Source organism: Antechinus flavipes, chromosome 2, assembly GCF_016432865.1.
Source record: "Antechinus flavipes isolate AdamAnt ecotype Samford, QLD, Australia chromosome 2, AdamAnt_v2, whole genome shotgun sequence".
In the NCBI taxonomy this organism is placed as follows: domain Eukaryota; kingdom Metazoa; phylum Chordata; class Mammalia; order Dasyuromorphia; family Dasyuridae; genus Antechinus; species Antechinus flavipes.
In genome coordinates this window covers 332,683,028-332,700,548 of record NC_067399.1, presented here as the reverse complement: position 1 = coordinate 332,700,548, position 17,521 = coordinate 332,683,028, and the positions used below count along the sequence as shown (strand labels likewise).

General features: G+C 34.0%; 1 pseudogene; it reads left to right on the top strand.

Annotated features, from left to right (window-relative positions):
- Positions 1-10,433: 10,433 nt before the first annotated feature.
- On the top strand, positions 10,434-11,386 carry LOC127546291 (oxidoreductase NAD-binding domain-containing protein 1-like; annotated as a pseudogene).
- The last annotated feature ends 6,135 nt before the right edge of the window (positions 11,387-17,521 follow it).

The window sequence follows — 17,521 nt, the reverse complement described above, 5'->3', positions numbered from 1 at the left end:
TAGGTTAATTCACAAAGGTTCATCACCAAATTACCTATAAAGTTCATGAATTTTTTTTCAGCCATAGTACTGTTATAGGGATGTTGTAATCTGTGTTGATGAAGGTAGTCATCACATAGAAGAAATCACAAATACATAACTGTACTGAAATATTGTCCTTCTAATTTGAACATAGTGAAATATGGGAATAAAACATTTTAAAATCAGAAATTATCAGTAATAGAATAAGATAGTAATAATAATAAGTAATAGAAGTGGGATTAGCATTTCTGAAGCACTGAATATAGGAGTCTCTATAGTTACATAACCACTCCCTTGCTTCATTTTTCCTTAACACCACCACTAACAGCACACTTCATCAGAATATATATATGTATACACACACACACACACACACACACACACACACACACACACATATATATATATATATATACATATATATATTACATTACTATCAGAAAGAATATTCACAAATGGAAATTTATTGGAAAGCAATCAATAATCATTTATTAAAATCCTACTATGTGCCAACCCCAAGTGCTTAGATAAAAGAAAGACAAAAAAAAAAAAAAAAAAAACAATCCTTGCCCTCCACCTTACAATCTATTAGGGAAACATTATAGAAACAGCTGTTTGCAAGTAGAATATAGAGAGGGGAAGCATTAAAATTAAGGAATCTAGGAAAAGCTTTTTATATCAGATAGAACTTTATTTGATATTTGAATGAAGCTAGGGAAGCTAGGAGGTAGAGATGAGAAGGAAGAGACTTTCAGGCTGAGTGACAGTCAGGAAAAACTCCAAGTTGAGTTGGAAGATGGAATGTCCTGGAAGAGAAAAAGCAAGGAAATCAGTGTCACTGAGCCATCAAGAACATACTGGGTAACTGAAAGATAATGAGAAGCCAGGTATGTAGAACTTTAAAAGCCAGAGAATTTAATAACACATCCCATTGGTAGCAAGATAGTTGCAGCACTCAATTTGGAGACAGCAAGACTCCTCTTTTGACGTTCAAATCTGGCCTCAGACACTTACTAGCTGTGTGATACTGGGCAAATCATGTAACTCTTTTTGCTTCAGTTTCCTCATCTATAAAATAAGCTGGTTAAGTGTGGTGTTCTTCTTTTTTATAATATATGATGGTTCTCTCTGGGAGCAGGTTTCTTGGGGACATTTTCTGGACTCAGTCTTAGTTTCAGTTAAAAGTAATAATCACTCCAAATGAAGCCAGGTGTTAAAAGTTCAAATTCTTTATTATCTCCGGTTTCTGAATCTTCTTCCTGGCCCAATTAGCTTTCTTAGAGGCCTATCTCTCCTTGGTTCCAAGAGCTCTTGCCGCTAATCTTTTGCCTCTGCCAGCTTTGGCTTTTCTTCTTTCAAATGTCTCCAGCCAGCACCAAGGTGGAAAATGGAATGAATCTGACTCCACCTCCGAGAGTGGGTTTGTGGGCTTCCTCCCAGAGTACTCCCCTCTCTGTCAATCTTCCAAACTAACTCACCTAAAGCTCTAAGAGCTTCTTTATATATGATCTTCCAAATGTTGACTCCTCCTCTGAGGGAGGGATTAAGGGAGGTGTGAATTCACAAAGTTACAAAGTTAACTTTGTGAATCTCCCATACTTGTGAACTCCAATGAGTACTTAAATACATTAGTTGAGTTAGAGAATTTGCTAAGTACCATGCTAAATTAGGCAACTGACTTATCACTTTGTAAGGATTCCAACAGTGAAGGAAATGGCAAACCAGTATTTTTGTCAAGAAAAATCCACATGGAGTCACAAAAGGTTGAAAAAGACTGAGCAACAAATAATAGAGAATTACCAGAGTTTATTTAATAGGGAGAGTGGGAAAGGAGTCACATGATCAGATTTGAATTTTATATTTTTAAAGCTTTTTATTTTCAAAATATATGCAGAGATAATTTTCAACATTCACTCTTCCAAAACCTTGTTTTCCATTTTTTTCTTTCTCCCATCCCCCACCCCCTCTTCTAGGTGGCAAGTAATCCAATATATGTTAAACATGTGTGATTCTTCTATACATATTTCCACAAATATGCTGCACAAGAAAAATCAGATCAAAAAAAAGAGAGAGAAAAAATGCAAGCAAACAACAACAAAACATGAAAATACCCCCTTATGATATAATCAGATCCCACAGTCTTCTCTCTAGATGCAAATGACTTTCTCCATCACAAGACCATTGGAACTGGCCTGAATCACCATCACCCTACATACATCAGAACTGATCATCATATAAGAGACAATGTTCTCTTGGTTCTACTCACTTCATTTAACATCATTTCATATAAGTTTGCCTAAGCCTTTCTAAAATTATCCTGCTGTTTATTTCTTATAGAGCAATAATATTATATAACATATATATACCATAATTTATTCAATCATTCTCCAAGTGATGGGCATCCACTCAGTTTCCAGTTTCTTGCCACTACAAAAAAGACTGCTACAAACATTTTTGCACATTTAAGTACTTTTCCCAGTTTTATCATCTCTTTGGGATAAAGGCCCAGTAGAGACACTGCTAGATCAAAGGGTGTGTACAGTTTGATAGCCCATTGGCCATAATTCCAAATTGCTCTCCAGAACGGTTGGCTCAGTTCACAATACCACCTATGATGTATTAGTGTCCCAGTTTTTCCACATCCCCTTCTACATTCATTATCTTTTCCTGTTATTTTAGCCAATCTGAAAGATGTGTAGTTATACCATAGAGTTATCTTAATTTGCATTTTTCTGACTGATAATGAGTTAGAGCATTTTTTCATATGACTAGAAATGGTTTTAATTTCTTCATCTGAAAATTGTCTTTTCATATTCTTTGACCATTTATCAATTGGAGAATGGCTAATAATCTTATGAATTTGACCCAATTTTCTATATATTTTTAGAAATAAAGCCTTTATTGGGATCCTTGGATGTAAAAGATTTTCCCAGTTTACTGCTTCCCTTCTCAGATTTTAATTTTAGAAAGGTCAATTTGACAGCAGAGTGGAAGATGAACTAGAGTGAGAAAAGATTTGAGGCAACGGACAAGGCATGAAGTAATGAATGTTGTGGTGATTTCCACACACTGTTTTAGTTCAAATCCTCACACTTCTCCTACTACATGTATATATTTGGGGTAGTTACTTCACTTATGAAAGACAGTATGGTACAGTAGAAATGGCTTAATTTGAAAACCACAGCACCTGAATTCAGATCTTGACTAACACTTGGGCATGTTACTTCATTTGTCTAAGCCTTACTTTTCTCATATATAAAATGAAGGGGATTGCACTAAATGATTCCTAAAAAGTTTCTTCAAGCTCTAGAGCTATGATCCTATTTAGGAAAATCTCAGTCTCTGCATCTGTAAAGTGATTTAGACTAGATGAACTCCAGAATCCCTTTCAGTTCTAAAGCATATGAACAGAATATAAGTAGGAGAGATGATATTTACTTTTGACCAAGAGTTAGAATTTGCTTTGAGTTATGAAGTGCATTCCCTTTAGATTGATATTTCTCAGGAAAGCTCATCTATTCATAAATATCCCCTTAAATTCATAGCAACTTTCTTTTTTACAGACACAGTTACAATAAAACTTATACCATGGGAAGCTAAGAGCAGAAAGCAAAGTACAACAAACCACTGTTTCTCATCTGACATTCTTCTGGATGAAAAAAATACCCCGATGTTCATACTAACAAAGAAACACAACATTTCCAGAATGGATACTTGCCATTGACTAAACTTGACAATTCATCTCCTACCACTCTATTTTTAAGCAAGTATTTCTCAGACTACTAGAAAACTTCCAGTGTTACCTGAAATATCTACTAAATGAACAGAGAACCTACAACATTGTCATATATGCAGCTTCTTTAGAACATACACAAATTTCTCTAGAATCAAAGAGAACAACATGATTAAATGTGGCTGCATGATAAGGATGAAAACTGTACCAAACTTTTTTGGGGGTATAATTTGTCACAACTATAGAAACCCAAAAACAGTTGATGTGTAAGCCCATTTGTGAATGCTAATCCATCAACTCATTCAGATAAAAACTATATTAAACTGTGAATCATAATTAACTTCTTTTGTAAGCACAGTGGGACCAAAAATGGAGCTTTGCAATTATACCTGAATCATGGAGTTTGCTTACAGATCTGATGATGTTTATTATTGACTCTCCTAGATTATTCTCTTTTAAAATGTGAGTCAGCAATGAAAAAATATAAATGTCTAGGGCTTAGAATTAGAAAGTTATGGCTGGATATGGAGCCCAAAAAAAGTCTGGATCTGCCTGGAAAATATCATGGTTTCACAGATATATCAGGTTCCACAGATTGTGGAAAATCAAACAAATAAATCATGGACTTATTGCCACTTAGATATGCTTCCCTTTGAGCCTCTCTATTTGGCCAAATTAAATAGATCTCAGTAGGTAATCACAGATGGCAAAAAGCTCAGTCATAACCTGGGCTAACTAAAAGCAAGTCAGAGTTAGAAGTGAGAGGAGGAATAGACAGCAATATGCCCTAATGGTGAAATGCAAATAGCTGTAATGAGCCAGTTAAAGCAGAAAGCCTTAAAGAGAACACAGGATTTCATCAGAGTATTAAAGTTCATATCTCATTTCTTCCACTGGAACCTGGTCAAATGAGCCAGCATGGTCTAATAGATAGGGTACTAGACTTGAAATTGGGAAGATTGACATTTAAATTCTACTCCTAGACGTGAGTAGCTAGGTAAATCAGTCAAATCCGTTTTTGCATTTATAAAATGAAGGAGTGGGTTGCAGCATTAAATATACAGTTCTATGACTTCACTCTCATGGACCTCAATTTCCTAATGTGCAAATCATATTTTAGTGGTATTCGAAGCTTTGGCACACCAATTTTTCTGAGAGGGCTAAGAAAATATATAAATTAAGTTTGCTGATAGAACACTGAGAAAGGATAGCACAATTAAATACTTCTGATATAATGGTTAGATCATTTTGACACTCATAAATACATGCTGTATTCGTCTAATTGAATTCAAACAGCTATCTGTTTGTTTGTAGTACAGGGCTGATTCACCTTTATCTTGGGATTAGGAGAATAAAGTTACTAAATAGTTTTGCTTTTATGAAGCGCACATATTTATGAAGATAGACTTATTGGGATATAGAATATAATTTATATTGGGAGTTCAGAATACCCCAGACAATATCCCTTCTCCCTATCTATTTGTCCCATGGAAACTGTTCTTACATGATTCATATCCATTTTTTGAGTTTAAATTTATGAAAGTGGAAGCTTAACAGTTTCCTGGAAGGGAAATATGAGTTTTGTCCTACATAAGGAATCAGGGCCATTTGGGGTAATAGTAAAAGGGGGAAAAGATCATAATATTCTTTTCAAATGTTAGTACTCAAGAATCAGAAAAAAATGAAAAGAACTGGATATGAGTTTTATCATCTTGTGTCACAAAAAATATAACTATTATGACCTAAATATCAAGCAAATAAAGTTATAGCAATAATAGTCTGCCTATTTGGTGGAGAATCTAGGTTTCAGTATATATTACCCACTTAAGGAAGAAAAAAAATTCATCTGATACACGATTTATTCTACAGAATAATAAAGTTCACTTTTTCCTAAGATTTTCAAGCCTAATTTCAAATGAGACAGAAAAGAAAAAGAAGGAGTGGAAGACTAAGGATCTTAAAACACTCCCAGCTATGATGAGTTTGGTCAGCAGAGCCATGTGAAAATAGCAGAGCAATGAGGTATCATTCAACAAAGATCATGAGCACTTAATTGCCCATTCCACAATCATACCCTTTCTTTGCCACCATTGTTTTCATACTCAAAATTAGTTCATATTCGTTAGTTCGTTCTTAACTGTTTTTATTTAGTGTCCTCTTGTTTTGCTCCTTTTCAAAGTACATTAGTTACCATGGAAACAAGGCCCTGAATCTAGGTAGTTGTGGGAGGAGGGAAGAAGAAAAAAGATTAGAGAGATCATGGAATTTGAACAGAAAAGGCATCTGATATTAGGCTTTGTAATACAAACCATCTTATGCTTCTCCCCCACACACATACCCCAGAAAAAAGAAACATTTTATAATACATGATTTTAAATGAAAAGTATTGCCTGAACTAAGAATCTTCTTCATGGCCTTCCCAGTCTCTTGCTTGTTTCAGATGAACAGGGTAGCATTTTTTAACCATTTTAATTCTGGGACAGATTCATAAATGTGTAAATAAGTCACAGTTTATCAGGAGGCAAATTGCTTTTCTTAACTACTGATACAGAGTAGTGATGGCAGGAAATAGATCTTGGTACCGACAAAGGAAAGATACACAGCTATTAAGAAATATTTGTGAAGACCTTCGAACTAGATGTCTGAATGAGAGATTGCATTCTAGCTTGACTGCCCTTCAGCCCCTTAAACAGTGGGACTTGTCCCACATAATAAATAAAATAAAAGAACAACAAAATAATGAAAAGGAAAGCAATCTTCATAAAGAAAGCCACACAGGGTGGGAATGAGGGGAAAACAAACAGAGAAAATGAGTAAGCAAAAAGAGGGTGGGGGACTTACAATAAAATGAAAAAAATCTATAAGGTAAAAAGAATACAAGAAGAAATCTCCTCAAAGTGAAGATAAAAATTGTACAATAACTCTAACTAGAAGCACCAAAAAAGGAATGTAAAAAACACAAACACAGACAGAAAAATTGAAATACTGCTCACATAACTGGGAAGAGAAGAAAAAAAGACCAGAAATTTGCAGAAGCCTCCCCTTGTTTATGGATCACTGAAGGAATAAAAAAGAAAAGAAATAAACTGTGGTCTTGGTGCACAAAGGAATAAACTCAATAAAAAAAAAAAATAGGGGATAGAGGGTAGAGGACAAGAACAGAATTTAGTAGGTCTTGAAATTGGGGTAATGACAAGTGATAGAGGTGGAGTATGGGATAAAAACACTTGTTTCTGGAATAAGTGAAGCAATATAAAAAACTAAAATTATAGTGGAAAACTTTTAAAGAGAACAGAGAACTGGGATTGTATTGTGAAGATGTGTCTGAATCTAAGAGTAAAGAAATGAGTGAAATAAAAATTGCAGTTACTTGGGATATAACAAAAAAAGAGTGGGGGGTATAATATCTTGTGATTTACTCCTAGACTTGAAAAAAGGGGAAATAATAGCTGAGAGCATGAAAGAATGTTGAGATGATTGGTATTTCAAGCAAAATAAATTGAAGATATCTAAAGCTATTAATTAGGGGGGAAATGAGATACCATCATTTGGGGAGACAGAAAGACAAGCAACAATTATAATCTTTCATAGTAATGGATAGAACTTGTCCATAAACAAGACCCAACAATCAGTCACCCACAAGGAATGTGAGTATTAATTACATAACATAATAATGTATTAATAACATAACATAAAACTTGACATATTAAGAGAACAGACCAGACTTTATTACACTTTATTTAAATGTTCAGTAAACAATAATGAAAAACTTAAATTACATTTTAAGAAGTTACCATCATGACTTTGGAAAAGGTAGCAACAAAAAAATATTGTCACTAAAGAAAAACAGGAAAATATTTAAAGATATACATAATCTTTCATAATGAAAAATATACATATTAAATATACATATGCTATGTATATGTATATATGTACAAAAGCAAAAAGGTAACTAAAATTACAAGTATTGAATAGCAAGACAAACATTTTAGATGATTAATTTCATCTTTTTTGTACTTAAACAAAATCTAACAGAAAATTAAATAAAAAAACAAGCTGGAGTCCAAAAAGAATATAAGACTAAATATAAGAAGGTTTTAATAATTTTTAGATGTACATAATAAGGAATATATTTAGAGAACAGATTATTACTTTTCTACACAAAATCTATGGGAGAAAAACTAAGAAAGGTGCCTTGCTAAACTCTTCCCATGATTTAAAATTTTTTTAAAATATTATCTAGAAGCCAAACTAAGTAGAGACAAAGCCCAGAAAGAAAACTATAGACTCATATGATTAAGGAATATAAATGTAATCATTTTAAATATTTAAATATTATCAATGAATTATACTAAAAAAACTCACTGTGACTAGGTAAATTAATAAATACAATGCTAGAAATAGAATATTAATAAAGTTAATGGCATAATTATTCAAAATATCTAGTGTCAATCTCTCGATTGATATCCAGACACACTTTGTGTCCCAACCAAAGGATTTTTCTTATTGTTCACAATGTACAATTCTTTATTTTCTACCTCCATGCCTTTGGCTAGACTTTCTCCCCTTCCTGTAATGATCTCAGTCTTAGATGTGAGCAGCATGCCACATATTACACACAAGAAATAAAAAATAGAATCTATTAGTCAATGAATGAATCAACATGTATTTATTAAGTAAGCATATGCACCTATATAAATAAATATATATAATATATAAACATATATATAAAATATATATGTTTATATATAATATATAAATATGTACATATTTTACATATGTAAATATATAATATATATAAATATATATAAAAACAGAATAATTATGATAGAAAATATTGTAAAAATATATATATTTCTATGTAGAATACAACAGAACATATTTATATATATAACAATTCTATGTATAATTACAATTGTATATACATAAATTATATGTATGTAGGATAAATATATATAGGATATATATAGGTTAAATATAAATTTATATATATAGGATAAATATAAAATTGTTTAATTATATCTCCAATGTATTGTGTAGTTTATTATACTCATATATTATGTGAGAAAAAAAGTATATATTTTATATATAAATTCTATTTTACTCTATATAAATGACCATATTCATAAAATCTTGATTTACCTATACTATCTGTCATATAGTCAGTGCTCACTTAATAAATGCATGTTGACTCATTCATTGACCAATTGATTCTCCTTTCTATTTGTTGCAGTCTATTCACATCTATGATATGCCTTTCCCTTGTGTATATATGTATATACACACAAATATGTATGTAGATAATATATACAAATATAATGATACAAAAATATATATATTATATGCATTTGCATACTTGTTCTTACTTTTTATATGCATATTAGATACCCACATATTCTTTATTTACTTATACATGTATTTCCCCCCATTAGAATGTAAGCTTCCTGAAATCAGAGATGATTTCATCTTTGTTGTCATGTTTTTAAGACAATGTCTGGCACATAGAAAGTACTTAATAAATACTTGGTAATTCATTCATTAACCAACTGATTGTCTTGCCTTGTTTGCAGTGTGTTGCAGCCCATTAACATATATTATATGCCTCTCCCTCATCCTCTGGGAATTTTTCATCTCCATTTCTTTTTTTAAAAATAATTTTTACTTATTTAGGGAGAAGAGACAAGATGGCAAAGAATAAACAGGGTTTGTTTGTTTTTCCCTAAGGTCTTCCTGACTTTCTGCAGATCAACACCAGATCAAGCCTTTGAATGGGTTTTGAAATGACAGCATCCATAAATATTTGAAGTGTAACAAATTTCTAGTAGAAGATATTTTGCAAGAACTCTAGGAAAGTTTTGTCTCAATCAGGCCATGTGAGGTGGAGAGCAGCCCAGCACAGATTCAGTGCAGTACAGGGAGACCAAGGGCTGAGCAGCCTCTAATGTGTGGTAGAATCTATTGGGAGACTCTTAGAAATGTTTGCTACTCTGTCCTGGATTAGTGCATCAGCAGACTAGATGTGAGACCTCCAACACAACAGAAGGTATACCTACTATGCTGAACCCCAGCATTGCAAGCCATGCCCACCAAAGATAAGGAGGAATCCTGTAGCACTGGCCCCAGGGTAGTTTGAAGCACAGTCACCTTTAGAGGAAGCTTGGGGCAGTTTTCCCTTTGCCCTAAAGGAAGATCTCAACCCTTAAATGAGCAAAAAAGCAAAAAGAGCAGTGACCATAAATAGCTATCATGGGGACAAGGAAGAACAGCTCTCAAGTCTTGAGGACACTAAAAGCAAAACATCACCAGGTAAAGGATCAAACAGTGATACAAGTTGATTTCCACCTCACAAGTATCTCTTTAAAGAATTCAAAGAGGATCTTATAAGAAAGTTAGAAGAACAATGGGGAAAGGAAATAAAAAGTCTGGAAAAGGAAACAGAAATCTGAAAAAAAAATCACTTCTTAAAAAATAGTTTGGGTGAGATAGAAAAAGAAAACAACTCTTTAAAAAACAGAATTTGTGAAATGGAAAAAAAATCTAATCAACAAAACAACTCATTTAAAAGTTCAATTGGGGAGGGATGGTATATCATAAAAGAGGCAGTAACCCTTCTTGTGACTCACCTTTCACCAAATGTTTAAAGGAATGTTCTGGCCTCTGCCTAGTTGAGCCATAGCTCATGGCTTGGGCTTTTGTGATGTGCCCGTTATTGAGAGTCTTTGCTGGAATATTCTGCCCTCAGGCTGTGTTGTCACCATAGAGACCCAAAGTAGGGAACTGGGAATGAAATCCCGGAAGAGAATGGATCACTTGGAGAGGACTACAAAAAGCTCTTGACAGAAGAGCAACTCCTCATTTCAGCTGTAAGAAAGCAGAGTAGAAGGTCTTTTTCCTTGTCCCAAGAGCAGAATTTCCACCATATTCAGATAGACCCCTAGAAAGCTTTTCTGCTCCATGAAGGGGTTGCATGGCATAGGAAGGACCCTTGCCCTTTCCCTCTGTTTTATCTCCTGCTAAAGTATGTGGGCTTAACAAAGAATTGGAAACTGTCCAAAGGCTCCGTTTGCTAATCACCAATAAAGATTTTACTTTCAAAGAGGGCCAGTATGAGTTCTGAGCTCTGAAGTGACTGTTCGAGTTGGCAGAAACTTTTTTCACACTCAGCCTTCGGATCCCGCCATGAACATAGTTCTGATAGCTGGTGGAGTGAGGATCAGCCCTCTTAATTCTATCCTGCTACACCTGACTGATCTCCAGAGACATTGGGACAAGAAAAAAAAAGCAGTTACGAGATGGGAAAAGTCAGGCTGTTGTACAGTTCGAAAAACATCAGTGAGTTGTTATTTAAGAAAAGCATTCTCAATCTAACAAGTGCATTTCCTGGGAAAATCAGGTGTAGTTTCTGTGTCATACAACAGACTACAGAAATCACAGACAACAGAAATCAGTAAAGAGCTTCAGCCATATGTCACTGAGGGGAGGATCCTTGACATAAAGCTAGAGGAGAACATCTCGGAGGACACTCTCTTTTTCTTCTGTGACCCATCCCCCCCCATAATAGAATGCTGCTCTCAGCACTTGGAAGCCTGAAGGATCCCCAAGAAACACATCTGTTTTGAGAAGTGGTGGTAGTCACTGAGGTGAAAGAGAGTAATGGCTGCTGGCCCAGGACTGGTTCTGTGTCCTGTGTTCTGAGGCCATAGGACTCCCTGGTGGTGCCCCAACGCCACCCAGCAAAGAAACTTCCTGACAAAATAGGGGGTGGGGGTGAGGATGAAGGAGTGTGTGTGTGAGGTTGAAGGAGTGTGTGGGGGGAGGGAGGAAGAAAACAAAATCTGCAGAAAGGAATGACTGACAACAAGACATGGATGATAGCTACCTGAATGAGTCCTTGAGAATTCCTCAGTAATGTTAGAATGCTCTCCATGCTGATTTGGTATTGGTTTTTTGCTTTTTTTCCAGAGGATGAGGGTGACAAGAATGATTTATATTTACCCCTAAATATCTGAAACCACTGAATTTGTGGGTGAAATATTGCCTGTGTAAAATTTTTATTTTACAAAAAAACTTATGTAATTTATGTGCAATAAACTCACAGTTTAATAGGAAAAAAAATTTAAAAAAATAAAAGTTCAATTGGCCAAATGCAAAAGGAGTTTAAAGTGCTAATTGAAGAAAATAATTCACTAAAAATTAGAACTGAACAAATGGAAGTGAATGACTCAATAAGACATCAAGAATCAATCAAACAAAACCAAAAAAATGAAAAATAGAAGAAAATGTAAAATATCTCCCTGGAAAAACAACTGACCTGGAAAATACATGCAGGAGAGATAATATAAGAATTATTAGACTACTTGAAAACCATGATAGGAAAAAAAAAGAACATAGACAACATATTTTAAGAAATCATCAAGGAAACCTACCCTGATGTCCTAGAACCAGGGGGTAAAATAGCTATTAAAAGAATCCACTGATCCCTCCTGAAAGAGACCCCCCAAAATGAAAATTCAAAGCAATATTATAGCTAAATTCCATCATTGCTGGATATTGCAAGCAATGAGAAAGAAATAATTCAAATATGGAGGAGCTACAATCAGGATTGCTCAGAAGCTAACAGCTTCTACATTAAAGTATCAAAGACTCTGGAATATAATGTTCTTAAGGGCACAAGAACTTGGACTGTAGCCTTTACTCAAATATCCCAGCAAAAATTAAGTTATCTTTCAGGGAAAAAAGTTAGACATTGAATGAAATAGGGAACTTTCTTTTATTTTTGATGAAAAGACCAGAGTTGGACACAAAATTTGATCTTCAAATATGGTACTCAAGAAAAGAATGAAAAGCTAAAAAAGGAAGGAAAAAAAACTATGTTTTTAGAGGTTAAAATGTTTACATCCTCATATAGGAAGATGATATGCTTAACTCTTGAGAACTATATCTTTGTTAGGGGTATAGTTAGAGGATGTAGATATAATTTTATTGTACTGTGATGATACAAAAAAGAAACTAGGGATAGAAAAGGAACTGTACTGGAAGAAGAGGAAAGGGGCAAAAAAAAAAAAAACTATTACAGTTGAGGAAAAGAAGGAAGAGGAATGAGCATGGTGTGAACTTTATTCTCATTAGATTTAGCTCAAAGAGAGAATATCAGACATATTTAATTTAATATAGAAACTTGTGTCATCCTATAGGGAAGAAGGCAGAAAAAAGGGAAAGAAAAGGAAGAGAGAACAGAGGGTAGAACAGAAGTAGAAGGGGAAAAAGATAAGAAAGGGGGATGGGCTGTAAAAGGGGAGGGTAGATTGAGGGATATGGTGATCAGAAGCAAAATATTGGTAAGGAGGGAAAGAGGAAAAGAAAAGAGGAAAAATAACATGGTAGGAAACACAGAGTTAATAATTTTAACTGTGAATATGAAAGGGAAGAACTCTACCATAAAATGGAAGTGGATGGCAGACTGGATTAAAAACCAGAACCCTACAATATGTTGTTTAAAAGAAACACATTTAAAGCAGAATGATACAATACAGAATAACGGTAAAAGGCTATAGCAGAATCTATTATGCTTCAGTTGAAGTGAAAAAAAAAAAAAGCAGGGGTAGCAATCCCAATCTCAGATAAAACAAAAGCAAAAAAGAATCTAATTAAAAGAGCTAAGGAAGGAAACTACCTCTTGCTGAAGGGTACCTTAGATAATTAAATAATATCAATATTAAACATGCATGCACCAAGTGGTATAGCATCCAAGTTCCTAGAGGAGAAGTTAAGAGAGATACAAGAAGAAATAGATAGCAAAACTATACATGTGGGGGATCTCAACCTCACTCTATCAGAATTAGATAAATAGAATCACATAACATAACATAAAGTTTTAGAATTATCTAAAGCAGTGGAGTAGAACTCAGACAAAATGGGCGGCACTATATTGTGCATAAGGATTTTGTAGCAGGCCACATACTGATTTAATTTTAAAATATAATTTTATCTATGTTCTATTGAATTTTTATTTAGTTAGTTATATACACCACATTACATTTTGGTTTTGTTTTGGAGGCAATCTGGAATAAGTAACTTTCTCAGAATAACACAACTAGCAAGTGTCTGGATTTGAACTCAGGTCCCTCTGACTTCAGAGGTAGTGCTCTATTTACTTTGTCACCTAGCTAACTCTCCATCCAATTAATTTTTTTTCTGAGGCGACTGGGGTTAAGTGACTTGCCTAGAGCCACACAGATAGGAGTGTCAAGTGACTGAGATCAGATTTGAACTCAAGTCCTCCTGACTTCAGGACTGGTGCTCTATCCAATGTGCCACGTAGCTGCCTCTCCACCAATTGCTTTTTAATTTGATTCCTGCCCTATAGGTATGTGGGTACATTTGAAACCTCTGGCCTAGAGGAATGAAAGCTTAAATGACTTTTTAGAATCATACATTAAGGATTGTGTCAGAGGTAGGAGTTCAACCTGCCAAGCTCCAGGGCCAGTTCTGTATCTACTCCAAACCTTCTTACAGTGTTGGTCATAACTCCATATAGGGTTGTTTAGATGAATGTGGGAGTCAAAAACTTAGTATTTATTATCAGTAAGTGTTTGGTTTAATTTCCCTATTTTACATACCTATATACCCAGTGTCAAGCAAAAATTTATGCAACAAAAAAAGGGTGGCAAGTGGAAAATGTGTAAGAAAGCCCTGCTTTAAGATACTACTTCTGCCTCTATACTAGTTTAGGTGCTCAATAAAGATTGAATTTAATTCATTTTTTTTCCTGGAGAGAGCAAATTTAAAGTCATAACTAAACAAAGCTTCTCAGTGATTCTCTTCTTTTAAAAGCCCATTTGGAGAGAAACTCATTTTCCTCTGAAGTATATACTGCTGTCTATTTCCAGAGGGAAGCTATGTTTTGTGAACTAGTTGTCTGCTCAGGTATAGCAAATTTTATTGTCTCTTCTTTCCCTGAAGCATCAGCACAACTCCTGTTTCTAATTATATAGAGTGACATATTCTCTCATTAGAAGAGTGGATATTTTTGGTGTTTATTTAACCCATATTATTATTACTATTGTTATTATTATTATTATTATTAATGATGATGATAGTAAACTCAGTGTATTCCCTTAGAGAAAACAAGGGCTTAAACTAGTTCAGATATCCCAAGGCATATGTCTTAGTATTAGTTCTGCCTGTCCCCAGTAGAAATGCTTATTTGTGAGGAGATATAAATTGATGTCATATTGGTACCAAAATAATGAATATGTACTTGCAATTAGAATGAGATTTCAGACAATTAAAGTTATTCAACAATGAAATGTGCTAACTTTCAAAGTAGTTTAAGCAGAAACTGGATAATGGTTTGTCAGAGATGCCACAGAGAAGATAAGGGTGTGGTTGTATTAGACAATGTCTAGCATCCCTTAAAATTCTAAATTCTATCATTCTGTGTCTTTATATTACACAACATTGGAAACCAATCTAATTCCTAAAGAAGCAGAGCGAAGTGTTGTGACTAAAGCAGTATTTTTTAAAAGATTAAATCTGACAAGATGAATTATTTGTGAAAGAAACTGGAGCCAGGGAGTCTAAATAAAGAGATATCTATTTCAGTGGTCCAGGTATGAATTAATAAAGTTCTGAATGGAGATAATGGAAGTTAAAATAGAAAGAAAAAAATATATATACAAATTGTACCAAAAGTTAATTTTAATAACTTAATGAACTATTTTTTTTAAATTATGTGAAAATTTAATTGTTTCAATTCAAAAAGCATTTACTTTGTGCCTGGCACTGTGCTAAGCACTGGAGATACAAAAAGAAATAAAAGACAGTCCCTGCTCTCAAGGAACTTACAATCTAATGGGTTTTAATTTCATTGCCTAGAATGATCAAGAGATGACTAAAGAGATGCTACAAATAAAGTGAAAAGGTGCCAATAATCAATCTTGATCTGAGTGATGCTTTCTGGTAAGAACAAGACCTACCTTATTTTTTCTAGGGAAAATAGATAATAAAAATCTAACAAAATTCCATGGAATTGAATGAATCCTTTATTTTCAGAAATATTTTTTTCTTTTTTTTCTACTCTAGTCCTACTGTTCTCCATACTCTAGGAGATTTCAATTATGCCTCCACATATAAATAGCCAGTCTTACTATATGTCTGTTCATTGACTAAATTCTCTCATTCTTTTTCCAAGCAGAGCAAATAGAAAAGCTGGCACAAATCTGCCTCCAAGATTTGAAGGGTAATTGATCTATCTACATTTCCCCATTTTAGTTCTGTAAAAGGCAGTTCTTCTAATTAACCACCAAGAGAATCTTCCTCTTCAAGGATAATAAATACTTCCTATATCTCTGGTATTTAAATAGGGTTTCCTTTTTCAAAGATTTCCTTCCAAGTCAAATTTACTACTAGCAAAATATGTTTCTCTTTTCTAGTTGCAATAGAAAAAAAAAAAGTTTCTTTTGAAAGTGTTTATTGAAGAGTACTACACTTGAATTTTTAAAAAATCAATAACACAAGTGGAAGATGGAAAAAATGGCAGGACACCAGTTCATATAGAAAGAACTTGGAGTTTTAATGGATGACAAGCTTAATATGAGTCAGCAGTATAACATGGCAGCCAAAAAAAAAATTTAAAAAGCTAATGTAGTTTTATGCTGAGTTAGTAGAAGTAGAGTGTATAGAAAAATGGGCATAAAATCCTGTCATCTGCTGCCCTTTATATGTTTGGAACACTAGATTGAGTTCTGAGAGCCATATTTTAGGAAAGACACTGGTGAAGCAGGGTGACTTAGAGAACATATGTACTCAAAGTCAAGACATCCTAACGTTGGTGGAAGGACTTGGATTGCTTAGACTTTAAATAAGACTTTGGGGAATTAAATTTGTGTTGGTTTCCAAGAAGAAGCATTCGACTAGTTTTGCCTCTTGGTCTATGAAGTCAAAATCAAAAAAAAAAAAAAAAAAAAATAGGGCAGCATTGTGAATAGCATGCTGAATAGAGTGTTGGTGTTAAGTACAGGTAGGTTCAAATTTCACTTCAGTATCTATACAAATTATTTAATATTTAAGAGGCTTTTTAAAGAAAATAGGAATGAAAGCAGAACTTCATAGGACTCCATTATTGAGAATGAAAGCACTTACAGCACTTTGCAAACATGAAAATAATATATGTGTGGTTTTATTATTACTATTGTTATAATTTGGAACATAGAAATTAATTTAGAAATTAAAAAGGCAGATTTTGGTTCAATGCAAAGAAATCGTTCCTAATATTTAGAGTGCCCCAGGTGGTCATGAGTTCCTTCTCTGGGTAAGAGTTGGAACAAATAGTTTCTGAAACTCCTTCCAAATAAATTCTGTGGTTCTGCTAAAGTAGATTATTTAATGAGCAAGATACAGAAATTGATGAAACAAGATTGTGTAAGGATAATTCTGAGTTTGGGAAAAACCCTCTCTTTCCTGGATGTTTCTGGATGGCTATTATCTACTGATTTTAGTTAAAATTAGTGTAGATCAATGAGGAGTGAGAGGAGAGGGGAAATGATATAATCTAAGGTTTGCTGCCATCTGCTGACAAAGATGACTCATTACTATTTAAGAATAGCAATTTACCAATTCTTGACTACGGAGCATCCCCAAAAATGAAAGGCATTGATAAGCCATTGACCTGCCTCAGATAGAGAAAGAGCTCCCTCCAGAGACTCAGAAACAAACAAATAATTCCACATCTCCTTTTCACTGGAGTTCTGACTATCTCAGGGGACT